The 27,761-nt window shown below is 47.2% G+C and overlaps 1 protein-coding gene and 1 long non-coding RNA gene across 3 annotated transcripts in view; one reads left to right on the plus strand and one right to left on the minus strand.

The window, feature by feature from the left end:
* Positions 1-27,761, minus strand: part of PRRX1 (paired related homeobox 1) — a 61,070-nt gene that overhangs the window by 24,959 nt on the left and 8,350 nt on the right. The window lies entirely within an intron of this gene.
* Positions 1-27,761, plus strand: part of LOC118973443 (uncharacterized) — a 32,071-nt gene continuing 4,310 nt past the window's right edge. Inside the window, exon 1 of the long non-coding RNA XR_012125178.1 lies at positions 1-27,131. This is a non-coding gene — a long non-coding RNA (uncharacterized lncRNA). The remainder of the gene's footprint in view (positions 27,132-27,761) is intronic.

Below are 27,761 nucleotides of genomic sequence, written 5' to 3' on the forward strand. Positions count from 1 at the left end.
GGATTCTTAAAAATATATATATACTGATTTGATGTGTAGGTAGAAGAGAGTTTGGAAAATCAGATTGTATAAACACAACGTTTCCATAAACCGGTCAAGGAAAATGTGGGAATGGTAACTGATTTAGGCAAATGTGTAATCTTAACCTGCAGTTCTGAAAATTTTTATCTAGAGAAAGAAGGAGTTATTTACAAGGAAACCTGCGCCTTCTTGCCGTTCAGACGTGTCTCCTTCGCATGCTCTGTTCTGTGGCTTCTCTGCTAAGGCTTCTAATGTGGGGCCCTAGCTCCCTGACAGCATCGCTAGGCTGCTTCCTTCCTCATATCCTCTCGGTTTGGGGAGAAGCTCCTGGGAAGAGGATAATTATGACTTTTTTTTCCCATCAGTCTTCCAGTTTTATCACCAGCTCCAGCTCTTCTCTAGGCCAAGGGGACACTTGCTCTGCTGGCCACTAAGCCTGGGAGGCCACCAGGTGGTATCAGGATGGTGAAATTCTCGACCTGACAAAGCCCACTTTTCACATCCAAGCTTATCTCTAGTTAGTTACAGCCTCGGAGCAGATTGACACACAGTGATTTTATACCCTTGCCCATATTTTCAACAATCCAATGACTCTAAAAGTTTTTTCATAGAATTTTATCACAAACACAATTTTATATAGTGGTGGCAAAAACAAAACAAAACAAAACAAAAAAACCCTGAAGCCAGACAACCTGGATTCTCTTCTCACCTGTCTGGCTCTAAAAAGCGATGTGGTTTTTCTCCAGTCACGTGATCTTAAGAAGGTAACTTTGCCAAATGTGTTTCCATTTCCACTGCTGCCAAATAAGGCATTGCATCAGACTGCTTCAAACATCTCTTCTTGGTTTTAAAATATAAATTCCTCTTCAAATACTTGACCGATGGATAAGTCTGTGTGCTCAAAGACCGAAGAATAGCATATCCATTGGCTAATGACCTCCAATTTTGGAATCTATGGATCAAACAGCGGATGAGCTGACTGTTATGTGATTCCATGAATACTCGTTTCTGTGGCCAAATGCGCAATGTTCCTGATGCTCTAAATGACGTCACTGATGATCTTTGCAGACATCAGGGTCGTTTCAACATTGCATGGGTGTTTATTTTCTTTTAGGTAATTATTAAAGAAAACGTTCAGATTTATTTAGCAGGTATTCAAACAACTGAGAAGACAGAAGAGATGAAAGTTGCTTTGTAAAGTTCTGGAATTCTTAAATTATCTGGGGGACATATTTCTTGTAAAATGTTCGTAGTGTGTGTATATGGGTGTATGTGTGACGCGGCTCAGAGAATCCTGGTTGAACTGTAGCTCTGCTGAAAACATGAAGACTAGAAGCAGATCCGACCGTCCGCAGGGGAGAGGACCACGTGTGGCGCTGTACACTCTGCTTGTTTGGGCTTTCTGTATGGCCACTAACACTGCTGAGACCGACCATCGTCACCTAGTCTCACGCCAGCTGTGTCTGGTAACTCGCTTTGACAAGTGAGTTTCTAGGTAGGAGCTCCCAGACAATGGCTCATGTGGCGTCAGTGCCAGCTGGACTCAGCTACAAACAAAAAAAAGATTTTAAATACATATTTCAGACATTTAAAATTTAAGTAAACCAAGGCAGAGCATGTAAGGTTCCAAGTGATGTCATCTGCGCAGCCGGTGGTTGGGACTCCGAGGACGTTACCAGTGGGGTGATAAGTGCTGCATGGCGTGGATGCAGAGCGGGAGCCTGACCACGGAGGGAGCAGGGTGCACCAAGGGTGGGCTCCAACTCGCCCTCCTGTTACGCACTGAGGGTTCACGCAGCGTCAGTGTGGCCCCAGCATCCCGGGACGTGGGGGCCTTCAGAGCCATCGGCAGTACAGGCCTCAAAGTCCAGATCAAACGCTCTGGATAAGATTTACGGGCCCCTTTCCAAAGCACTTGTTTGTCAGGGCTGGAAAAATAATGTTGCAAAGGATCCAGAGAACCAAGGCCTGTTAGTGGGATTCCAAGTGGATGCCCCTTCCAGAAGGAAAGATCCGGAAAGGGGAGCAACTGCTGGGCAAATCGCGTCCGTTTTGTTTGTTTCAACAATTATGGCCACGAAGGTGAGTTTCCAAGATGGCCCCTGTGGGGCGTCAGGACCAAAGACCAGGAGACGTGTGCCCCTGGTTTTCAGACCATCTCGCCTCTCAGCTTCCATAAGGGGCCTGGCACAGCTGGGAAGGCCAGCTCACCCCAATCCTGCCCTGTCGTGACTGCCGGCCAGTAACCCAGTCCCATCCTCGGGCCCCAGCCAACCTTCACGTATGATGGATATTCGTGGTGTGTTTTTTATGGCCTCAAGCCAGAAGTTAGCTGCAGTCTACAGATTTTTGAACCTCAGGTAAAGAATGAGAAATCCACGTTCCCCACATTATTCCCGGTGCAGTTGGAGAGGATGCAATTCCACTGCTGGAGACAATGTAATTGTGCTCATAGCTTCTGAGGGTCCAGAGGTTGTATTTATATGATGCCTTTCTTCCAAAGATCATAAAAATCTCACATATGCTATTTCATTTACATGCTGCGGTATTTATGGTATAAGAAAAGAGCACAAAACGATTTTAACAAGAAGTGTACTAATAACTTAATACAGTTTAGCAAAACTAAGCAAAGTAACATCTGTTTAATGTAATATATAGAAAACACCCATGTGTGATAACACTCAGAACAAAAAATTATCAGTGGTTGAGTTCATTGTCTTTACCTTTGATTACAATGATTATTTTCTTTCTACTGTCCCCAGCTTCACTAGGTCACTAATTATTCTCTTTTCTTAACTCTAATTGAACCAGGTGGTTGACTGATACAATGTAGCCACTGTTGTACACGGTCCCATTGTCTTCACCTCAGTAGCTACTCCAAGGAGAGACTTGTCCTGGAAATGACACAAGACAGGACCGGAGCACCAGCCCTGCTCTGTCCCACAGTGCCTTTCAGAAAACCCACCACCCTTCCTCAGCTCCAGTTTCTTTACCAACAAATGAAAGAAAAAAAGTCCTGAATATCTTAAAGGATTACTGTGAGGTTCAAATAAGATGATTTTCTCCAAAACACCAGGCATGTAAGTAAAGCATTACTATTGTGAACTCCGTGCGGGCAGAGACAATATTTTGCACCTTCCTACAGACTTTCCAAGATCTAATGTGATGTTGGACCAACATGGATCCCGGGGTAGGCATGTAATAAACATTTCTTAATAACAACTCCCAAGTACTTGCTGCTTGGCAGGAACAACAATTAAGTGCTTCGCACAGAACATTTCATATTTCACCACCCTAAGAGCACATCTATGATTATTCCCACATCACAGATGAAGAAACCGAGGCTGAATGAGAATGCAGAGGCTATGAATTTCCTTCCTAAAACTATTAAAAAGTATAAGAACTCTTAAGAAGTGGCTAGGAATCTGTGAGATTGTGTCAGGCATAATTTCAACCCAGAAATAGAAATAAATAAATGATGACCAGACCAACTTCTTGGTATGACTGGGTTGCGATCCTGTGATTCCCATAAGAGGTGGTTAATGCAGAGAAATGCCTCTGTACCTTTGAGCTGACGGACAGTTGAGAATTGAACTTACAGCCCCCAAGATACTCTGTTTTTCCCCATCAACTAGTTACAAATCCCTCCCAGGATCGTGAGAACATAAAGCTGATTGCGCACGAGGCCAGAGGGAACATGATAATTGCACAGATCCCACACCGATCCTTTACTGTCAGCACCATAAATCAGAGAACTGCCACAACTCAGCTTTCTGGAATCTCTGACTTGTTTAAAATACTCCACTACTGCCATTTATGGAAGAGCCATATGATATTGTCTTTGCCTGAAGTGCTAGCACAATAAAATTAAAAATTCATGTGTTTACACTTCAGAGGCTGCTCATGTGATAAAATGATGGAAAAGATGAGAAAGCAAGCCAGAATTTGTTATCTTCAGACATGGTCACGGAGCAGCCCCTGCATCTAAGGACCTGGCTGCCCCATCGGGAAATTAAGCCAGGTCCTTCTCTTTTTCATCCTTCGGAGATGGAAATTGACTCTTGTTGGCAGAAAAGTGGGTCTGCTTTTCCCTCATGCACACCTCCCACAGGCCAGCTCCAGGGGCCAGTCTGGCAAATGGTCGTTCCCGAGCACAGCAACCACAGCGCTTGGCCTGAGTAGAGGTGAAAGGAGATGGAATGATCGGATGCCCGGAATCAAACTGAGCTCGTGCCCGAGACGTATCTGAGATGTTACACCATGGAATTAAGATTAAGTTGCAATGACAAATGAACTCAGATTTGCTGGCTTGCCTTTTCTTGCTTTGTGGTCTAACACGTGCTTACTGAACACCGACTGGCTGGTGGGCGACGGGTCAGAGGCCTCCACCCCCAGTTGCTCACCGTTTAGTGAGAAAACAGATACATAAACAAGTCAGTTCAAGAAAGTGAGCTAAGTAACATACTGGAGGCCAACACTGTAAAGTCGTGGCGTGAAGGAGGTGTGAACCATATCACAATAGTGAGGAAAGGGTCACAGGAAAGGAGGCAGTAATTATACTGGATGTTGATGGAAAAATACACATTTTGACCAGGGGAAAGACTGCTTGCGATGGGCGGAGCAGGGAGACAGACAGAGCTGTCTCTCCCGCCTCCCCACAGCCCCGGGAAGGAGCATGTCCACACCCTAAGTTAGAGGATAGAGAAGTGGGCGTCTTGGGAACACGGGGCCGGTAAGTGACGTGACGGTGACTGTCGTGTGTCACCCCAGATGAGCGCCTGGGGCTCTGGGAATAGATGGTGGAGTTGGAGGGAAGCAGGCCAGACCGGGGGTCAGAGATGGAGGGTCCGGCCGGGGAAGGGGTGGCAGGAGCAGCTGGCCTTTTTAGACAGCACCCTGGCAATTCCATGGAGCCCCGTGCTGGCCAGGCACGAGATTTGGAGGGTCACCACCAGCCGTGGGGCGCCTCCCTCCTGCTGCCCCTAATGGGCCTCTGCCCATCATCTCCTCGTCTCCCAGGTCCAGGCCTGTTTGGGACTGTCCTGCTCTCCGCTCCAGCTGTGGGGCCTATGTGTACAGAAGCCAGTAAAGGTACAAAGTACAATTCAGGACACAAAGAAGTATTCTTTTTTAAGCTCTGATGGGCTTTCCAAATGGTCCAAATACAGGCCCAAGAAGTCCTTGCCCGCCTCTGATGGGAGCCTGCGGGAACACGACCCATGGAGGGCTCTCAGCCAGAGGCAAGCGCCTCCGCCCAGGGCCTCCTGAGCTCCCAGGCTCCTGAGGTGGCTCACGTTGAGCAATTTGATTCATAAGAAAAAGAAAATTTCCAAAAACATAATATCACATATAACAAAAACCTGACCTTAGGATATTTTTTTCATTGCTAACTCCACTAGCACATTCAAAGTATGATTGCTTATATAGGCACCCCAGAAATGCATCCGTTTCTATGCAGTACCTTTCTACTTGCAGGCAAACAGGTATCTCTCATTGCGTTTCTGTGTGGCTTTGTTTCATTTGTAAAAGCAGCGACCCCAGTTCAAACCAAGCCAGCCTGTCTTCCCAGGGTCCATGGGAACCCCAGTTCTCTCCTCTTTGCCGATCTCCAGCCTGTTGCTCTAACGGCCCCTCCAGGATTGCAGTGGGCAGCCCCCAGCCCCATTTGTGGAAAGTGGAGAGAGACCCCTGCCTGCCATTTACCTGGAGGTGCTGTGTGCATGCCAGAGCCCCAGGGTAGGAGAGAGAAGTGGGGCACATTTAAAAGCTCAGAGTCCCTCTCGTTTAAAGAAACCAGACATTTATCTCGCTCAGAGTTTTGTGAAAAGACAAGAAAAGAAAAGAAAAACCCTTATTAATGTTTGCCAGAGAAACAGAAAAGCTTTTTCCACAGAAAAGTCTTTTCTGTACTGAAATTGGCAGCCAGACGGCCTGAGCATTTATCTCCTGCATAGAAAGCGCTCTGTCAGGCAAGCTGCGAGTAACAATAAGCTGCAAATCGCGCCACAGACGTCCACTGTATTTTACTTGGCAGGGAGAAATTATTCCTCAGCACAAAGTATTTGCAACTGGCATCGGTTAAACAAGAAAGTACAGCCTCTAAAAGCCCTATTTATCATTAGCTGCAAAAGTGCAGACCTCACCGTCAGTTACTCTGACGGAGGACCACAGACCGTCAACACCGTGCACAGGGTAACGAGGGCCTCTCTGAAGGGAGGCCTCCCTGAAGCTAGCGCCAGGAGCCCCTTCTCTAGACAGCCCTCCACCCCTGGCCGGCCCTCTTCCCTGGTCTCCGGTACTGCCCCCCCTCCACCTGGGCTGGCCGAGGCCCAGAGACCCAGGCTTGTGGCGGAGAGATGTGGTGGGCATGCGAGCCATTGCTTAGGAACCGCTGGCCCGACCCAGCTGGCAGCCACCTTGCTCCAGTTCTGCTCTGAATGTGTTCTGTTGATTAAAATGGAAATTACAAGATTGATTTCTGAAAGCTAAAGAAATAGTATGGTGTTATTCCTCTCAGCTGCCTCATTTAGAAGCTAAATGGTCAGAAAAATGGTGGATTTTAATAAGCAAAAGGCTACTGTGATTCTCGAACACCCTGAATGGTGCCTATGTATTCTTGGAAGAAGCCTTTTAGGCATTTCACTGAGGCATTAACCCATCTTTAAATGATTTCTTCCTTTGGGACAGAAAAACAAAGAGATGCTCTGTCTTCCAGACTCGAACATTAAAAAAAAAATTATTCTCAAGTGCTTATATAAGTGCTAAGAAAACTTTCCCAAGATACACATGTGTACCCTTGTTCAGCCCCATACTCCCAAGGACGTGGCCAGTTACTATCCTCGTGTTGCCTGTTAAAGTAGTTTAAATGGTCCTGGAATTTCTCTCAAAGGTTACAGATTAATATTATTGTTCTCTTCAAAATTCTGTTTTTATTGGCTATATTTGTCTCTGTGCAAATATCACTATTTCACAAGAACAAAGTATAATAAAGTAATATGTGTAAACCATTTATGGAAGGCTCCGTACCTTGTGTTGGATAAATGATGATGACAGTTGATAAAAATGAAGCTGGAAAGTATTAAAATGCATGTGTATAAAGGCTTTTTCATGATGTGAAAGAACGCTTGTATATATGTATCTTTATGTACAAATGAATGCAAGTTACACATACGGTGCATTCTTAACTATCGAAAACAATATTCAGCGAAAGCAGGAAGGAAATGAATCAGAATGCTGAGCACTGCGGCAATAGGTATTTTTCCCTTATTGCCTTTTACAGACTCTCATTTCCTAGCATGAACTTATCTCACACTTATTAAGAGAAAGAAACAGCAGTATAGACAAGGGAAAAATCAAAACTAAATACTGTACTGATAAGGTGATGGCGAATGCATGAATTTTCCGCATCCGACAGATAACACCTCGAGGGAGAGGGTTCCCATTTGCCAAGCAAGCAACAGGTTCGAGGAGGTGACGTGGTTCGCCCAGTGGAAACCAGGCGAGTGCCGACCAGAGACAAGTCCTGGGTCATTCTGCACTCACACACGAGTGCACAGATCCATTCATCTGTGAAGTTCCCAGTCCCGCCACATTAGCACATACTCCACCCCATTCAGTCTGCTGTCACTTGTGGGCCACCTCCTCCAAAGATCACAGGCGTCCGGATAGCTTTATTTAGCTCTATTAGGTTCAGAGAATGTGCCGGGCAGTCTCAGTCCAAAAATAATCTCCTTTTATTGGTGCTCTAAATTAACTCACGGAGGAGTGAGTGGAGCTAAATTAAAGCCCTCATACAGAGAGGCCCGGGGATTTTTACTGAGTGGTAAACGTTTTCTCTCTGTGAGAACTTTACTGTTTCCTTCCTCTGAGAGAGGCTGAACTTAGATGCAAAGAAAGTAGCTCAAAGCAGATCTTGAAAAATCTATTTTATTTGACAAAGACTCTCAGTTTAAGCCCCCTGGTGCGGAGCATTAAAAATTTTATAGGCTTCCCTAGCTTTTAAAGTAATTTGCATATAAATAAAGATACTAATCTCTAGCACAAATGGCAAAATGTGTTCTTTGCCCCTTTTAAACTGGAAAATTGGATTCCTAGGAGTCATTGGATGAGGTATTTGTACTTATAAAAGACTTCAGAGGGCTGGGCAAGTCTCAGCCACCTCCCCTCCGGACTGCCGGCTGATCCCGTGCCCTTTTCCATGACTGTCGCATTACATCCTCTCTGGGCACCACGCGCGAGGGGACAGACAAGACAAGGCAGACTGGGACTGGGATGCAAGGCCACCCCTCTTCCCCAGCACACACGTGTGAGTGCCGGCCGGGCTCCTGCTGCTCCAACCACCACCCTGTAGTGGGGGGGAAGCACCCAGGGGGCCTTCCCACCCCGCAGACGGGCAAGCGGGAAGCCTCTGTGCCATGCGGCCCCGGGACCGGCCACGCGCTGCTCTCCCCTCTGCTCCTGCCCCTCTCGCACCTCGAAGGCGCCACCGGTGCAGGTGTGACGTGGCCATAGTCTCTGCCTCTCTTGCATACCTGGATTTGGACACGCCCGCCGCTGCAGAGAGGGGAAACTGAGGTGCCAACCCTTCATGTTTTGATGTCTGGGGGAAAGCAGGGCTGTCCTTTGCGTCTCCACACTGAACATCTAGAAGGTCCCAGAAATACCATCCCAAATGGCTCTGATCCTGTACATACTACTACTTCAACGGATGCCCCAGAACAGGTCCAGAGACCAGAGAGAGAAAGAGTTTCTACCCAGAAGAAGGGAAAGGAAGGTGGGGTCAGGACCGTCGGGAGGAAGAGGCCAGCTCCTGCCTTGCGCAGATTTCCCTTTGGCCGGAGAAGTGTCTGAGCAACAGGGAGACGGCTGACGGGCAGCAGGTGTGGCCAAGGGAGAAGAACTCCAGCACAGGGGACAGAATCGAGGCTTTCGGCCTGACTCTCAAGGAAACCCTCTGCCCTGTGTGGCTGTAGCACAGAGTCCCACACGCATGCTTAATCCCAGCCTGACCGAAGGACCTTTCCACCCAAGGGCACCCCCTCCCACCAAGCGATTGTGAACTGACAGGTGACACCAGCATCGAATCTGTCTGTAAAGGTGTCGCTGAAAAAGAGAGGTGGGAGAATGGATTGGCTGTTTAGGCGTTCATATAGCATCTTATTTTGAGGGCTGCGACCGTAATGCAGACACGGGAAGCCGCTGGTAGAGCCACAGGCCTGAGTGGGAGCTCACGTTCCAGCTGCACTTCTGCAGAGAACTAGCTGACCTGTGCAATTCACTTTGCAAATAAGAGGTTCGGAATTTAGCCATTCTACTCTCACACATCTTGTAAATCAGGCCCCCAAAGACATCCCCGTGGGTGAACTAGACGCTTCCATGACAAGTCCACGCAAGGCCAGAGGACTTGCCAGAGGACATGGCTCAGCCACGTTCCTAGCTTATTGCATGAAGAGACCCAAGGATGAATTCATTGGAAGCAGTGATGCCTCCTGTGGCCTCTTGGCTGCTACATCCGTTGTCATTCTAACAGCTAAAAGTCTTTAGATGTTATCAGACTTTTACTTTTATCCGCGGGGACATTTCAAGCACACCGTCACTCATTAGTTCCCGTGCCTGAATGTATTTGCTTACTATAGGAAAAGGAGAAAGAAAACCAGTAAAGTTTTATTCACAGTCTGCTTCCATTGTGAAATGGAAGTCCCTGTATCAATAAAAAGATGAGCTTGGTTCTAAAAGTATAAACATACTTTCTTAGAGCACTGGTAAATACTAGGGGCATGGTTCCCAGATTTTAATACTATTCCAGCTCTCTCATTTCCCCCATAAGTGTGACCACACTTCTTAGCCCATGTGACTAGCTTCTGAAGAAGAAAATGCAGGTATGCAGGGAATGTGCCCCCTCTAGGTGGGCACACGTACTGCAGATGCACACACATACACATACAATCTTCATATAAATTTTATATGACAGCTTCCACCCTGCAAAGGAAACAGCCGCTCTGTGAGATGATGCACTCCCTGTCTGCGAAGAGCTTTAAGAAGCCTGGACTCTGTCCACCAGAAACACAAGCAAAGGCCCTGCAGATGCCAGCATAGGTTTGATTCCATCACTGATGAGCTATCTTTCAACTCTGAATTCAAAGATTCTGTAAGTTACTATTTGGGGCAAAGTTCATTTAAAGAATTGATCCAGCCTTTCCACTGTGTGCCATGCACATGCAGAACTATGCACAAGGGCAATGAGAGGTTGGTGCCTCACAGGGAGGCTGTACCACCCACCAAGCAGCCTGTCTCCAGGAGGCCGGCTCTGCACGCACGTGCAGGAAGTTACATCACCATGGAATTCATCACACCAACCCCAAGTGCACCCGTATTCCAGCATGTGTCCTCTGACCCAACCTCCTTAATCACATTTGCATGCTGTCTGCACTTTGTAGTAACATTTAGACCCTTTCCACGGCATAGTCTATTCTGCAAATCATTTATCAATGCTAATTCATCTCTTCTCACCTTTACTCCTTTGAGGTGGAGCCCTGTGATTAGTAATAACAACAAAACCATCATATTTCGCTTTTCTAGAGCTTCTGTCTCCTGAGAACTCCACAGATATTAACCGCACACAAACATCAGTCTCCCAGAGCGGCTTGGGTCACAGGAGTGGGGAATAAGGCTCTTCCTGAGAGGAATAAATTAAAAGTTGGGTTGGAACCGAACCAAGACGCCAGTGTTAATATGCCCAACTCTTTAGGAGAAGTTCCAGAATCACTTGATGATGAAAAGCAATAAGGCTGTCAAAATTTGCCTGGAATATATGTAGGATTAAGCCAGCTCCTAAAATTTCCCAAGACATCTCGGGGTCAAGGGCTTTCTGCAGAAGGTAAGCCTGTTTGATGACATAAAAATTCCAGAAGTCCCAGGTGCAGAAAAGTATAAGAGAGGTAGGGGGTGTGTGAGTGTGTGTGTGTGTGTGTGGTGTGCGAGGGAGGGAGGGAGGGAGAGAGAGGGAGAGTTACTTAGGTAAGTAGTTAAGGGTTTCTTCTTATTATTTCCACAAAAGTTCTCTATGGGACCCATTTCAACCCTCAATACCTGCTATATATTATCATTTCTTATCTTGAACAAAATAATTCTCCAATTAGGACAAGCCAACTCTTAAATAATAAGAGAATACTAATGTCCTGAAATATAAAAAGTTTTAATTTTTCATCAAATACATGTAATACAGCAACTTAATAATAATGTTAGGTTATAATGCTTATTATAGTGAAGCTTAAACTCAACAACGATGTCAGGTTGTCCTTTAATGGCATCGTGGAGAGTTGGCTGCATTCTGACATATCTCAGTAGGTTTTAGCAGTCCCATTTATCGGATTTAAGGCTCTTCTCTTGAGTTAAACGCTTCAAACTGACAACTTAATCAACAGTGTTGCAATTACGGGAAAATAAAAACTTAGATTCTTAACTCACAAGGCATGTTCATTGCCAGGAAGGGCTTCCTGATCATGGGCAATCATGATATAAATGCACATTCTTTCTTGGAAATGTAAACCTGAGCATCTCCTACGCCATTTTTGGACTGCCAACATGAAACTAACTCCTGTCCCTTTCTCATAGCATCCCTTTCCCTTTGATATTGTATTTATTTGTGTGCATATCTAACCCAGGGTATGGATTCTAGACCCAAGGATCAACTCATTGATTTCTTGAAGGACAAGGACCTTTGAGCCTCTCAGAGTGAACACACGCATGTACACGCAGTGGTGTGTTAAATATTTCTTGAACAAATGTCACCATAAGGCAGCCTCGCTCACCCCAACAAAGGCCCCAGCGCCTGAGACCTGCTCTGGCTGGTCAGCACCCAGGGCTCACGGGCTAAGGCCTCCCAGCTCCTTATTTGTTTTCGGTACTGTATCTGTCACACAAGAATGGGGGGAAGAAGGGGAAAATGAAGCAGGGATGCAGGAGGGGAGGAGGGGAGACCCGAGGTGGAAAGAGAAGGGAGGGGACTGAGGGGAGTGCCAGGCTCAGGCTCGGGGTGCCTGAAGTGAAGGTGGACCACGGAGAGAGAGCAAGAAGGGAGAGGGGAGGAGACCGCCTCCCAGAACCCACTGAGGCGGCGACCTGGTGCAGACACTCCCTGGGAAGGGCCGGGCCTGGCTGGCCAGCAGCCCCTTGGAGGCATGACACCCCCCTTCTCTGTGGCTATGGAGCCCAACACCCCAACTCTAGTTTTGCTGGTGGCTGGCATCCTGCACATGGGCTTTCGGTCATTGATTTGCCCCACGGATGCTTTCCAAGCAGGAGTTTCCCAGGTGTGTGGTCGGCTCCCCACACGCTCCCCGCAGCCACCCCAGACCAGAACGGGTGCTGCTGCGCCCAGCAGGTGCCTCCCTGCCCCCCAGGGCCCTCTTGACTCCCCGCCGCTCCCTGCAAGCCATCTCCTCTTCTCTCTCCAGGTGCTTACATTTCCTGAAGCTTCTTTCTCTCTGAATATTTTCTAAATTTCATCCCGGTCATATTCATCCCCGAATCACACTTTCAGGATCTCTGGCCCGTAACTCAGGTGGCGCATATTGACGCTACCTGCCTAATAAGAACATGTGAAGAGTCAAAGCCCAGTCATATTATGATCACATCACACAGACTCTCATACCTGAGGGGTGGCGGGTGGTCGTGTTTTGCCCCCCATTTTCAAATTCAAACACTGGGAGCCTGGTGGTGACTCGTGATCACACTGCCCAGGACGAGCAAGTGAAAGCTGAGCCCCAGGCAGTTTTCTCATACACGCCCCACACGAGACTCTTCCTTCTCTCCCCAGGCTGCTCCCCGTGGGGGACCCCTGCCTGGCCTTCCCTGCTCAGCTCCGAGTCCACGTCTCCCAGGATGTTTATCCTGGGGCCCAGGGCCAGCAGCTCTGGTCTCGGTGACCGTCCTCACCGCACCCTGACCCTAGTCCGCTCTGGACCCCACGCAGCCCCGATTCAGGCTCGCGCCCCGGCCTCCTCTAGGCTGTGAGCTCCTGGACCCAGACCTTCTATGACACAGCATTTCTGCTGTTTATGACAGTGAATGGCACCATCACTGCTCCATACATGTTGCATGGATGCAAGGGAAGGGAGAGAATCTCATACAGAATGAAACACTAACCAAAAATGGCCCAAGAGCTAGACATCTGTCAGTAACTGCAAATAAAATCCTGTCTGGAATCTGGTGAGAAAAGAATTCGGTTCAGACGACGGATGCCAGCCTAGTCCTTCTCGGCCGAAAGGTAATCAAGGATTTGAAGAGCTCCCCTTTTTCGGTGTGTCTGTCGCACACACACACACAGTATTAAATCTGACCCGTCTGCTATTCACATTCCCACGCACCCCCCCTGTCACTACACGTCATTGTCATCCTACCTGGGTACCCCTACTCTGCACACCGCACCCCATATCGCCACCTGGTGTCCAGAAGCAAGAAAAATGCCTAAAAACGGAAAATGATTTTTTTTAAGCTGATAAATATCAGGACCCTAGAACCATATCCTGCAAGTTTTTTTAATCACATGCGTCTTGGCTTAGACTTCTGGTCACAAACATCAGGATTAGGTGCACAAAACTCCCTCAAAGTGCAGCCATGATTCCACTCACATCTTCACAAAAAATGCGTATTTTCTCAACCTTTTCAGCTCCATGGACGGCCTTCTCCCCTCATATTCCATGATTTAAAGCCCCTCACACCACTTAGACCGAGTTTCACCCACTGCGTTGCGCACACGCACAGCTGTGCGTCTAGAACACTGCTCACCATCTTTCGGGTTCTTCAGTCGGTCCACATACAAGACCCCACCGGTCACGTTTAAACTAAAACCAATCCAACCTAAGAATCTTAAAGGGTTTTTTGTGTCTGTAGAGGGTAACATATATTTTCATTAGGTGTTTTGAAGTAACTGGAAATTAATAAAGCTTTCCTATTACTGCCCCTAAGAAGCTGGGGAATCTGGGCCTGGGTACCGGGAGATCAAGGAAAAGTACATCCTGATGGATTCAGCATAACTTCAAATCAGTAATTCCTGAAAAAGAAAGTCTAAATGTCTGCTCGTAGCCCAGATTAGCTTTTCATCTGGTTTCCGATGTGCAGCCTGCTGTTGATGTATATTGACGATGATTTTATGGCCACACTTAGAACCAAAGGGCGCGTAGCTGAAGAATAAGATGCCTTCTATTGGGACTTAGGTCTCCACAAAACCATCAAATGAGTCTCCATGAAGAAATCGGATGATTTAGTGAAGATATAGAACGAAAATGATGCCCCAGTCAGATATTCCCGGTCAGCCACGCCCCGAACAATGAAGGTCTCAAGGCTCCAAATGCAGTGGGGACCCTAAGAACGCACAGTGAGCTTCATGAATTAAGTGCACCCATTTGTTTTATGTAGAGATTGCAGCCATATTTTAAAATTTCGGTTCTATAATAATGTCCTTCTTTTCTGAAACCGTTTTACTGAGCAAATAGTAGGAGGGTTATTTAAATGTCCTCACTTGCCAAGTATGTAAAGGTAACCAGATTTTTAAAAATAAAATGTTACTGAATAACAAATTGCTATTGTCTGGATAACCCTGAACATAATACAATCTGAAATTATTTTTGAAGGGCCAGAAGTTGGAAATCTTTGAAACATACCTGACCTTATGTTACCTTCAAGCTCAAATTTTAAAAATCCTATTGCCTTTTGGAAAGGACTGCTTAAATAAAAGCATTTTTTTTTTGAGAGGACATCTCACATATTTATTGATCGGATGGTTGTTAACAACAATAAAATTCTGTGTAGGGGACTCAATGCACAATCATTAATCAACCCCAAGCCTAATTCTCAACAGTCTCCAATCTTCTGAAGCGTAACAAACAAGTTCTTACATGGTGAACAAGTTCTTACATAGTGAACAAGTTCTAAAAGCATTTTTTTTTAAGTGGGAGAAAATCAGATGCCTTGATTTTGCCACAAGTATAGCTCCATTGCAGAGACACCTCCTAACACCGTGTGACGTTAAACTTGCTGGTGCACAGTGTGTGTTCCCTGAGTGTTACTGTTCCCTTCGGTCATTTTATTCTACTTTGTGGGTCCAAAGTCCATGAGGAATTCTAGGCTTTATTTTATCTCCCAAGATCTCTAGGTTACTAGATAAAATAATTAGAATTTTTAGAGAAGTTGACAATGGGTTTGTAAGTCACTTGGCAAACAACGGACAACTTCGATGCTCTGACTTCTAAATCACAAAGTGGGCCTGTATTGCTTCGCAACAAAAGTATTGATGCTTAGCTTTAAGCAAAATCTATTTCTCCTCCTCCCCTGCTCCTTCCCCCTCTTTCTGTCTCCTTTCTCTCACCACAAAGCTTTCTGGATTGAGTAGAAATATTTGGTCACTTGCCCTGTGACCCCAGGGCCTCCTGAGACTATATATTCATTTTAAGAATGAGTCCCTGTAGCTACCTAAAGCGTCCTCAGATTAAATCGTTTCCAGATGTTTTCCAGAAAGTCAGGGAAGTGTCCACACAGTCCTTACGGCTGAGTGATAAAGGACTCCACAGCGTCTGCTCAATGTAAAATACGGATCAAGTACTTAGTATAAAATAACTCCCGGCACAGCGCTGGCCATGTTCAGTGCCTTATCTCACGAATGCTCACGACCCCACAGGGGAGCCGCTGTGACCCTCACTTTAGAGAAAAAGATGGTGAGGCTCTGGAGTAACTTTACGGAAACAGAGAGGGGTGTCCAGCCCGCAGGGCCGGCCCTCCTTGCAGGGCAAAGCCGGCCCCGGGCAGGACAGAGCAGGGCAAAGTCACAGGAGTCGTGGGGCGTCACGTATTTACCTGCTCAGTGTTTACACTGTCGTTCCCTCACAATAGTCTGACTTAAAAAAAAAAAAAACCCTAAGTGGCCAAGGAGACCTTTTTAAGAAAAAGCTCTTAATATCACAGAAATCATACTTCATGTTTAATTGTGTACTACTCTTAAAAGAGGCTACTGTTAGAAAACGTAGATGGCTTGCATTTGGGATGGAGACGGGGAAGTGTCTGATGGGTCCTGGGTCAGCCTAAGCAGCGGAGGGAAGCAGGGCGAACCGCTGACAGGTGCTCAGGGAAGGCGCGTTCTGTTCCCAGAACAAAGGTCATCAAAAGCCTTCTGCATTCAAGCTGGAAAACAGGACACAGTTTCCTTGTTTTCGCTCTTGTAGGAGGTGTACGTGACTCACAGGTTCTGCCCAGGCTGTGTTTCCAGGTGCTTCTGGACGTACAGAGGGGTGTCTCTCTGATCTGCAATGAAGCTCCCCTGGGGTGCAGAGGTCAGAGACGTCAGCTGCAGATTTTAAAGGAATCCACCCGGCGAGAAATCCACATGCTGGCAGTTTAGAGGTGGCTGCTTGTCCTGGAAGTGCCTCTGGTGGAACCGAGCCCACCAGCTGCCGCCACCCCATGTCTCCTGCTGCCGATGCTGTCATCTCTTCAGGCCACTCTGTCCCCCGCGCTCATCAAAAGGTTACCCGCTCCAGCTAGAATGAGAAGGAGTCGGGAATCGCTGACCTCGGAAAGTCACGTTTCCTTAGTCGCCTGGCACCAAAGGACTCCCAGACTCTCGACCTTGCTGAAAACCAGGGGTGACTCAGATGAGAAATGCTCCCCTTCCTCTGCATCCCCCACCCCAGTTCCGGGGGCCATCGCTCCTTCCAAAGAAAAGCTGGGTTCTAAAGCCAGGGATGCCCGCCTTTGCCCTCTTAGGGTTTCAGTCCCCCAAGCCAGCACTTACCCAGCTGCCCTGCACCACTCACCAGGCCATATTTTTAAAAAAATATCTGGAACACAGACAGCAACTTGTTTTTTTGTACCCTTGACTAAAAATCTACCAGGCCTTTTTAAGTGTAATGTTGTTTCAAATCATTTTTAAGTGAGTCTATGTTGGTGAAAGGTGCCAGATCCATGGTCTGTATTTTTAACTGTAGCGAGTGGAGCAATGCCATCTGCTGCCAAGGGAATGGCAGGCCTCACCCTCGGCCCGGGAGGCGTCTTGTGGGCTCCACGGACAGCTCGGCGTCCACGGTAAACGTGCACGTTTATATTGTTCCGAACTCACTTATTCTGACTTGTGAAGAAAACTCTGCCACGTTCAGACGCTGCCTTTTTGCACAGGGTCCCCCTCCCGGGTCCGCGCTGGCCCCAGGGGCCCGCCCTCTGACTGCTAGCAGCGCAGGGCCCGCTGCCGGGGAGGGTCACAGCACGGTCCGCCAGGGCCTGTCCCGCACATGCCCGTTCTTCCATGTGGACTCCGCCAAGGCCCCATGACTGAAGGAGACAGAAACAGCAGCACCCATTCCTCTGCTTCACAGACAGGAAACAGCGGCGAGAGCGCTGCTCAGGGCACGAATGGAGGCAGAGCTGAAACCGAGATCTTCTGATTCCAAATTCCGAAGTCTGGTGTTCTCCATCGAAACAAGTATTTCTTTAAACTTCCTAGTCTGGGTGAAAGCATTTTGGCTCCTAGGTCATCTTCCCTCTAAAGGCACTTTTGCATTTTGCTGTCACACCCTGCTGGGCTGGGGTGAGCCTTCTGAGGGCTGCCGAGTCGTTCCCTTGCCCAGACTTGAACCCCCTTCGACAGGACTCCCCAGGCTGAGCAGCGTGACCAGGGCTCGCCACCTCATGTGTTCCTCTGGGTCCCTGTGCACTGGGAGGCGGGCAGGGCTGGTGGTCGGGCACAGCAGGCACACACGGGCTATCCTGACCCCATCCCTTTTACTCCTTTTTCCAGGACAGGAGAGAAGGCATTAGAGGGAGCTCAGAAGAAGAGATAAGCTGAACAAAAACACCAGCAAGCTGGTGGTAAAGCCAGTGTATTGGCCTCAGGAAAAGATACTGATCGGATTCCCTGTGCTCAGAGATGTGGGAAGCATTTGTCTTCAATTCAGTTTGGAGCCAGGCCCTATCTTCCTGTTCTAAGGTTCAGTTCATACGAAGCCCAGCTTTTCTCTTCAAATACTGCGCTCTTCTGCATCATCTGCTTGACTGGCTGCACAATTACAAGTTTACAGCAACTGTAATGTATCATTTTCCAAATTACTTGAAATACGTGAAAAGTGTTGGGAGATTCAGAATCCTGTGGAATGTGGGTAGTGAAGCATTTCCTGACGCTCGCGGTGCTGGGAGCTGCGGAACGCTGAAAGTCCTGGGGCTCAAAGTCTTCCTTAAATGCAAGATGTTTCCATCCAGAGTTACTTCCCACAGTTTTCCGACTAGTGGTTTCTTTCAGGCTGGATTGGGACCCACCTCCGGGCCACAGCAGGTCCCCTCTGTGAGGGGCCACGAGGAGCGGCTGGCTGGTCCCTCTGGCTGCCGAGGTACCACTGATGACAGGGAAAGGGGAGCTGAAGCCCCGAGGGCGGGCTGAGTGAGGCCCTGTGAGACCCACCGCACCCCCAAGAGGCCGGCCCTTGGCAGAGGCTGTGCACAGGCCTGCTGTGCCCTGGTACCCAGCGCAGCCCAGCCGAGCACAGAGTTCATCAGCCACCTGGCAGGTGAAGGGAGGCGGTGCCAATTCAAGCCCGTCTGGGCCACACTGCTGCTTCGCTGTCTGGAGCAGGCCCTGTCTGGTTTCCGGCCTGCGGCCACGTGACCATTCGCACACAGCATCTGGAGCTCCGAGCGGACCGCAGAGAAAGCTGCCCCCTTTCACCAGCCCTGTGCCCAGCCACTCCCAGGCCTTAGACAGCTGCTTCCAGGAAGCCCACCATGCAAAGGCCAACAAATCAGGGAAAATCTGAGTGCGAAGTTACGAGGGAACTAGTTACCCAGTTGATGGTTATTTACTTGGTATCACCTCTCTTCCCCAGGAGAATGGAGGTTTACAAATGAGAAGAAGCAATTTGTGTCTTCTCACTGCCGTGTCCCCAGAGCCTACGATAGGGACTAGCACACAGCAGGTTCATATTTGTCAAAACTGTAAGAAAATGGGAGAGAGACAGAGACAGAGTGGAACGAAGTCTGTTCTGCATTCCCACAGACTGAAACCCGGTGCCCCACCTTGGTTTTATCAACTATCCCAGAAGCCGGGGCCTGGGGGTGCCCAGGGTTTATATGTTTACCCAGATGATGGCAGTTCAGCACATCACTGTGTCCAGCTGTGGTGGGCTTGTTTCTCTTGCACACGGGGACTCCAGAGAAGAGGGCATGCAGGATGGTGGAGGCCCTCCGAGGACCCTCCCACTGTGACCACACGGTAGTGGGTGATGTGAGCTCCCAGGAGGGGCACCAACTCCAGGTGCCTGTGGCAGGGTAGGTGTTGGAAAAGCCTGCCCAGAGAGTAAGTTCGTCTAGTTCTATTTTTCTCAGTGCTGGTCCTGTAAGTAAAGAGGAGAGGCACCCCTCTCCCCGTCACTGCTGCACCACGAAGCCGCTTCCTCCCAGGATGCAGCATTCCGGCTGCTCATGGTTCCTCTATGGTCCATCGTGTCACACACTGACCCCGACGGTTCACCCGTATCACACACTGACCCCTATGGTCTTTTGGAGATGCCCCAGAAACGAATCACCAAGGCTTAAAGCACTGCATTAGGAAAACCGCCTTTCTACTTCCAGACAACCAGATCAGATTGTTCGAATCTTCCAACTAAAATCCTATTCTTAGCTCAAAAAAATAAAAAATAAATGCCCACAGCAGGAAAGAATTCAACCAGAAATTTTGGACCTGTCTTAGATTTTCAATATTTTAACCCAGTAGTACCCCTGACCTAATTTGTAAGTCCTCTACTACCTGTGAGGACGGTAAGGAACGGCCACACACACCTGATGTAGTTCACGACAGACAAGTCGGATGCGCCTCCTCCCAGTTTCATAGGGTCAGAGCTCCCGGGGGATGGGTGGGACGTTCAAGGTCAGAGCCGGGGTCAGTCACCTCTGTGTCTGCAGGGGAGCTCGCTGGCCCACCTCGCGTCCTCTCTAGTGCCCTCTCCAAGCTCACTGCTTAGTTCAAGGGCACAGAGCCCTGTAGTTGACCTCTCAATGATCACCAAAGCATCCAGGGGCCATCATGGGGTTTTCCTTGCAAAGATACAATGTTCTGAGGATTATTTGCATTTTTTCCACTTGCAATCCCAATACATATCCCAGAACTACAGTGACAGGAGCTCCATTGACAAGTTTCACAGAAAAGCCGTTCGATTCACCCATGACCTTCCCATTTTCTAGCCTCTGGGGCATCAATGAGAGGCTCATGGAATACCAGGTACCAGAGGGCTCAGGAAAGGTTCTGGCTTTGTCGGGACTGACTTAGTTGAGGCTTCAGGCAAGTTTTTAAGGGACTCCTCTGAGTCCCAAAGCCCTGTGTGTAAATGGGGGGAGGTGACACTATCTGCCACTCAGCATTACAGTGAAAATTTAAACCACTTAAGTATAAATCAACCAGTGCAGTGCCTGGTCATGAGGGATGCTCAATAAATCTTAGTTTCTGTCCTTTAGGAACGAGTCAGGAAACCTTAATCCCCTTCTCTTTCTCCCTCCCCACTGAGAGACCCAAAGGCACTTGATAAGTGGGCTGCAGGGCAACACAAAGAGATGTGGGGTCCCATCCAAATCCCCTTTGCTGCCCAGAAGCCTTGTTCTCTCATCGACCCACTTCCCATCTTCATGAGCCAATAGGAGCAGAGCCCCTTCCCACAGTTACACTGCAGGTGTCAGCGCCCTGTGGGGGGCTATCTTGTCATGGAACCGTCATAAAATCTGCATGTGAGCCAGGGGGCCCAGGCTTCCTGCTGACCATCCCCCCCAACAGCAGACTTGCTGTGAAGGCGAGTGACGGATTCGCTTCCACGACAGCCAAACTGGGCAGCACCTGCCGCAGGGCCCACTGCTGAGTTCCTGCACGTATGGGATGCAGTGACGCCTGGCGGGTTACCTCTGACATACTTGGTTACGCAACAAGGCTTGCAGGGGCGTGACCGCATAGGTCCCCTGGGCGTGCGGTCAGTGGGCTCCACGACGGTTAGACACAGAGTGAACAGCGGTCAACTGTGAGTCATGACGCTGCAATTCCACCAAGGGGTGTCCAGTGATGTCATAAGCCACGAGAGCAAAGCTCGCGTCCCCCAAGGACCCTAGACGGGCTTAGAGGCAGGAACTCAGCAGGGGCCCCTGCTGCAGACGGGCTGCAGGAGAGCCTTGCCCTCTGTCCTGGCTCCTCATCCCTGCACAGGCCTTTACTTCCTGTTCTCTTTCTTGAGCATTCCAAAATTACAGTAACCCCACTTTTCTAAATGAAGTTCCTTCTTAAGTAGTTAAATGGTCCGGCAATGAAGAGGCCAAACGCCACTCCCCATGCAGCGCTTGGGACAGCAGTCTGTGAAGTACATATACTTCAGTAGGAAAAAGGCAAAGCCTGATATTTAAGGGAAAACCAACCTGGGCGGGGAGCCCTGAGCACACCTTAAAAGCAGGTATCTGAGATGTGACTTCAGCACGCGTCAAGCCTAGTCCCCACTAACGGATTCGATTTGTCTTTATATGGGGCAAGCCTGGGAGAGTTCTGTGGACATTTCAAATACAACCCTCCCCTGCTCAGTGTCTGAAAAAAAAAACGTTAATTAAACTTGGCTTTCTCAGACCATGTAGAGGATAAGTAAACAGCCATCAGAAAGTAAGGAGGGACTTTGTAAGAAAAGAAGGTATAAAACACTGAACTACAACTTCCTAAATGTGGCAGACTTTCATCTAAAAACTTAAAACTGAAGTTAAATGGCAAATATTAGTGTCTGTGTGATAGACGGACCCTTCTTTGACACTTGCATTATCAATCACCTAAATTATTGCTCAGATTTTTGCAACCTCCAGTAACTGCCTGGAACTGTTTTTCTTTGTTTTCTGTAAAGCACTTTAAGCGGTTCCAAGCGCCCAGGGAGTGCTTTGTACTCCTTTTCGAATGTCCTGTTTGTTTGTTCACATGTTCATTTATTCAATAGCTGCTATTAAGTTATCTACGATATGAAAAGCACCATGATATGTGTGTGCTCTGATGTATGAAATACCTGCTCTCCGCACTTGCCTTCAAACTCTATCCACTGATTGTGGAGAGAAGACTGCCGGGGGGTGGCAGGTGACAGTGGAACCCCCGAGGTGTGGGGCACAGCCTGGAGGAACTCACTGTTCAAGGCCAGTCCTGTGAGAGAACTCGGCCCACATCTGAGGTTTCAGACTCTGAGGTGTATAAAAACCATCAGGGACTAAAATGCACGTTTTGCGGAGATTCTGATTCACTGGAATGGGTGGGGCCCTGGAATCTGCAAGTCAAGACATTTTAGTTCGTTCTGGTGAGGGTGAACCAGGCATCATGCTTTAAAGATGCACAAGAGGAATAATCAGGCTGCCTGTTATTTCTCTTTTCCTCTAAATCATGAAAAATACTGCATATGGAAGAGAGTTACAAGAAAGAGATGAAGTGAACAAGACCCAAGGCAGGTTTTCCTGGATTAGGAAGGACCCTGTGCCTCTGAAGGAGGATGGTGTCCAGCTCCCCACATGCCAGCAGAGACCCCACATAGTACCATAAAGCGCACCCAGCACTTTCAGCAAACACACACTTCTCCACGAACTGATATTGCTGGTGGGCTGTGCGCCTCACCTCCAACAGGTAGTCTGCTTCTTGCATAAAGCGTTTGCTGAACCACCTCTCTGGTCCACGAGGGCGCTAGCCATGCGATAAACTGTCATCGGGGTGCCCCAACCACAGTGACACATTTTCTCCACATGTCCCGCAAGCCTATTATATTACTAAGGAATGCCAGGGAGATTTCCTTGTTACTCACTTGGTAAAAACAAGAGTCCTGGGTGCTTCATGACATAGAAACGCAGCCTGCACAACTTCCAGGTTTGTCCGATTTCAAAGCAACACAAGTGAAAACAGGTCTCACACCTCAATGATGACAGAATGCTGATCTTACCCTACTGTTAGGAAATCTAAGTCAAGAGAGGAATGGCCACTCTATGTATGATCACAGTTAACATAGTGAATATTATTCACATGCAAAGCAAACCCCACAGAACTCTCAGAGGAGTGGTAAGACAGCGCTGTCAGACACATCACGCAACAGAGAAAGCTGAACGTGGTCGGTCTGGAAACTCATTGTCTGTATCGGGTCTGCGATGAGAAGTCTTGGCACCTGGTTCCTATGCATGTGTTGTATATTCTCCATTAAATGCAGTGTCTAAATTGGAGGAGGGTGTTTGTCTTCTTCAGGTACCAGAAAGTCCACAGTGAATGGCTACGGTTGAAGCACGCAGGTGCATGAATGGTTGGTGTGCCATCTCAGAGATTGTTAAGACTACACTGCTGTTTCTTGCTACAGAGCAGAAAGGTGGCCCGAAGGAGGTGGCCGCAGCCAGGGACTGTCAGGAGCCTGTGGTGTGGCCTCATGCGTGTCACTAAAGACTGTACAGTTCCCAACTGCAGATCAAAAACAGGTGTCTACTTAGTCACTCAGCAAGTGACATGTTGTAAAAGCATGCCTTTTGGAATATGGGAATATTCCTAATTTTAGTGGCATTATATGGCTTCCAACTTTGACTGGGAAACCACATGGGATAGCTATCCAAGCCTGGAATAAGTGGCACTTCAGAGCCACTGTGCAAGTGTGGGGCAGGGAAGGGCATGCCTCCCGTGGGTTCCTGCGGTGGGGGAACGTGGGGCGCTGGGTCTCTGTGGCTATTATCTCAGTATGGCCAACAAGAAATCTGTGTGACAGAGAGTAATGCCAGTTTCGGAGGTGAGGAAACGAGGGCCTAGAGATCTGACTAACACCCACAGTAAATAAATTGTAGAACTGTAATTTAACACAGAATTTTCTGAATTCAAAGTAAAATGATTTGCAATGCCTCATGTCCCTAAATCGAAATTAAGAACCTAGCTTTTGGAGAGCAGAGTGTGTATTTACTGAAATACATACTTATTTTTTTATTTTGAATTGATAGCTTCATTTTTTAAAGTCTCCATGATTCTCTCCGGTACAATAATGCACATACATTCGGCCCTTTATTTCTCAGTGGGCTTGGGGCCCGCTGCGTTCCCACGTGGAAGATGGTACAGTGGCTATGCGCCGCCGCACGGAGGAGGACACGAGCCGGAGGAACCAAGGGCCAGCTGTTCACTGGGGCCGTTTGTGAGCTTCCTTCTTCCTATGTGGTTTTGTTTCACTGGCAATAATGCATCTACCAGGATTAGGTTGATGTCAAAGATGGTTGGATAGGATGACAAAAATTAAAATGGGATTAGGAGAGAAAGATTCAGTCACTTAACAGTAGCTCACTCAAATTGTCCAGGACAGTTTTCTTCCCTGTAAAATGAAAATAATTATGCTGTCCTTACCTGCTTTCCAGAACTAGGCTTCATAAAACATAATAGCACGGACATATGTTCCTAGAGTTTGGGAAGCAGTTTCATATTTTATCTCACTTTACTGTTCATATTATTCATGCTATTAATTCTTGAAGACCAAGTCATGGATTTATACAAATAATCAGGGAATGGAATTAAACAAGCAAGCAGTCTGAGTATATTAATTCAGTTGTAATAAGCTGACTTTCAGGCCTTTCCAGACTCAGCTGGAATTTCCTCACCGTTCAAGGTAGCCCAGCCCTGAAATCTCCAAACCAAAAAAAAAACCCCAACAGGGCAGACAACAGATACTCTCTCCACCGAGAAAGAAGAACGTTGGGGTAAAGAACTAAAAAAAAAAAAAGAGGATATAAATTTAAATAGCACTCCACATATTCCCAGTAAAAATAACCACACCAGGAAAACCTCTCCTTCCCTGAGGGAAGCTAAGCACAGACCCCCAACTGTCAAATGTGAGTGAGAGTATTTTCCGGTCTCTTGTCAGAAGGGATTCAGCCGTTGAAATACGCATAACAAAACTACAGATTTCAGTTTCGTGATTAATGAACTAAATTCCTTTTTATTTCTTAAATGTGTTGGGGATTCATCCTGTGGTCTTCCCTGGAATCTGAGGAATACAGCTGCCGAACAGCACATCTGGCTGCAGGCGAAGCCTGGGTGGCTCCCCTTTCCTTCCTTAGAAACAGGCAACGTGGGGAAATGCAGACTTACTGGGCAAGGGTGGTTTTTATCCTCAAACACGAGGATTACTCTCTCTGTTCCTCTCTTCTCATGAGAAGAGAAAGATTAATTATTAAGATACATCTAATTCATAATTTAAAAAATTTGTTCTACATGATTTTATATTACTTCCTAATACCTTCCCTAAAGAAAATATTTGCCTTCATCAGGCAAATGTTTTCACGTCATTTTGCCTGGGAACAATTTTTAAATAGACTTCATAGTAACAATTTATATTTTCTCTGTAATTATCACTTTCAGTAGGGCAGGGGTGCTGTAGACTTTCACATCTGGATAAATCATTATCTTTGATTTTTCTAAGTGCTTCTTTCTCTGTCAAAACACTCTACTGTGTCCTGGCATGTGTCCCCATCTACCCCTCCTCCCCCACCAATCATTCTCTCTTACAAAGATACAGAGAAATAAATGTCACTTCCCTTCTTTTTTTCCAAAAGCATGTATGAGTCTTATAACATTTAATAGAAGAAAATTCAAGATCCAGGGATCCATAATAATAGAAAACTTTCAGTCCCTTACGATATTTTCTCCCCTGCTCATCTGGTAGAGCCCTTCCTTACTAAACCACGTAAAAACTAATTTCTTGAGCAGTAGCTCTCCATCTGTGGTCTCGGAATGTCCTTTAGGTATTATGCAGTCTTTTCCAATCTCAAAAGGAGACATGTGCTCATGTCTAGGGAAGGTTCCCAGCTAGAACAGCCCAGCAGAAAAACACTGTGAAGGCCTTCTCTGCTGGACATGTACCCGCTGGAACTCGAGAACGCTGGGAAAGGACAGAGATGTCGCAGCCCTAATAATCCTCGCGTAACTTCTGTTTGTTGCTTGTATGTTTTTTTGTTTAGTTTTCCTGATGAGAGCGAGTGGATTCAATGTGTGTGTATTTTCTTAACTTGGGGGAAACACAATCTTTGCACATGGGATTAAAAATTCCTCCACTGATTAAAGAAAAATCAGTGATAAAGAATGTTAATATAAAAACTGTGTAAAAAATACAAAGGAAATATATCAACACCAGGCTCTTCACTGCGCCTACCTCAGGATGGTGAAATACAGATGACTACCTTCCCCTGTAAACTTTTCAATATAAATTAAAACGTTTGCTTAAATGAGTATGGACTGCACCTTGGAGGTAATCTTACATTTTTTTAAAATTCCCTGCAGCTAGAGATGGAAAAAGCAGCAGAACCACACTATGCCAAAACACTTTATCTAATTTATTTGCTTACTGTAGCTTTGTTATATGCAAGGTGGAATATACCCAACCCTCCCAAAAGAAGTTCTCTCATCTTAAGAAAATTCTCAAGGTAAATGAACAACCATAAAATATTTAGAAAATAATTGAGCGGTACTTGTGAAGGTGCTGAATCCTTTCTCCAGTAGGCACTGAGAAAAGGGTTTTGCTCCATCTGAAAAGCAGCAGAGGAAGTGCCTCCAGGAGTTGTGAGGGGAGCAGGCCTTAAACAAGGAAGTCAGAGGAGCAGAAGGGACCCGGGCGCACCTGGGGAAACGGTCTAGCCTAATGGGCATGTGGGGAAATAGGTTTAGATCTGCACTTCGTGAATGGGCAGATTGCTGGAGCAGGGGTGGAAACAGAGACTATCGGGTGACATAAAAAGAAAAAAATAGCAAAACAAACAATTCTGTCCTGATGTAGAAAAGGATGGAAAACAGTTGCGTGTTTCAAAGAGAAAGCAAGCCATGATTTTTTTTTAAATGAGTTTGTAAAAGAATGTTCTAGCATTCACTCATGCCTTTATCCATTCAGCACATATGGATGAGGGTCTGTTGGGTCCACTCTGTCCAGCCCCTGCCCAGAGAGGACCACGGAGGACACAGGGACATCCAGTTAGGAGGCCGGCTCAGCAGTGCCAGTGAGACATCACAGAGATTTATAAAGGAGGTCGGGTCACCTGGCTTTAGTAGATAAACGTGCTGGGATTTGGAGACGCGTTAGACAGAGGTATAAAGGAAGGAGTCAAGGGTGAAATTTCTGAGTTTACTCCCAAATATTGTGATGCAGGAAAACGGGGAAAGCTATTTGGATCAGATTGGGGAAAGGAAGCTCGTTAGTGCCATTTTTTGTTGTTTTTGAGGTTGAAACCCTTTTGTAATATTCGAATGGAAATGTTGCTGGGTGGCTGCATGTATATGGATCTGCAGCGCCAAGGCAGGCCTTAAACATATAAGCTGGGAGTCATTAATATACAGATGGTCACTGAAATGGGGAGCCTAGAGGAGACCTCCTAGGCAGAGTACAAAGTGGGGGGGAGAGGGGATGGGGCCAGTACTTAGGCTAGGTTGCAAGCAGGTCCATAAAGGTGGGGAGCTCATTCTGCCACTTCTTAAACAGCGGCTGAGCACAGGCAAGCACCTAGCAGCTGTATTTAGGGAGGTGGCGCTGCTAAGAAATGGAAAGAAAAGTCACAATGTATGTAATTAGGTAGTGTCACCTCCCAGTCTGGATAATGGTGATTAATGAGTATAAAGGTTTAGATTCAATACCTATTTCCACTGGAACTTTCAACTTCATGTATTTATGAACTTCCTGAAAAAGAATCAACAGGAACCAGCTCCCCCACGTCTATTCCCA

The sequence above is a fragment of the Manis javanica genome, chromosome 14 (genome assembly GCF_040802235.1).
Source record: "Manis javanica isolate MJ-LG chromosome 14, MJ_LKY, whole genome shotgun sequence".
Taxonomy (NCBI): Eukaryota; Metazoa; Chordata; class Mammalia; order Pholidota; family Manidae; genus Manis; species Manis javanica.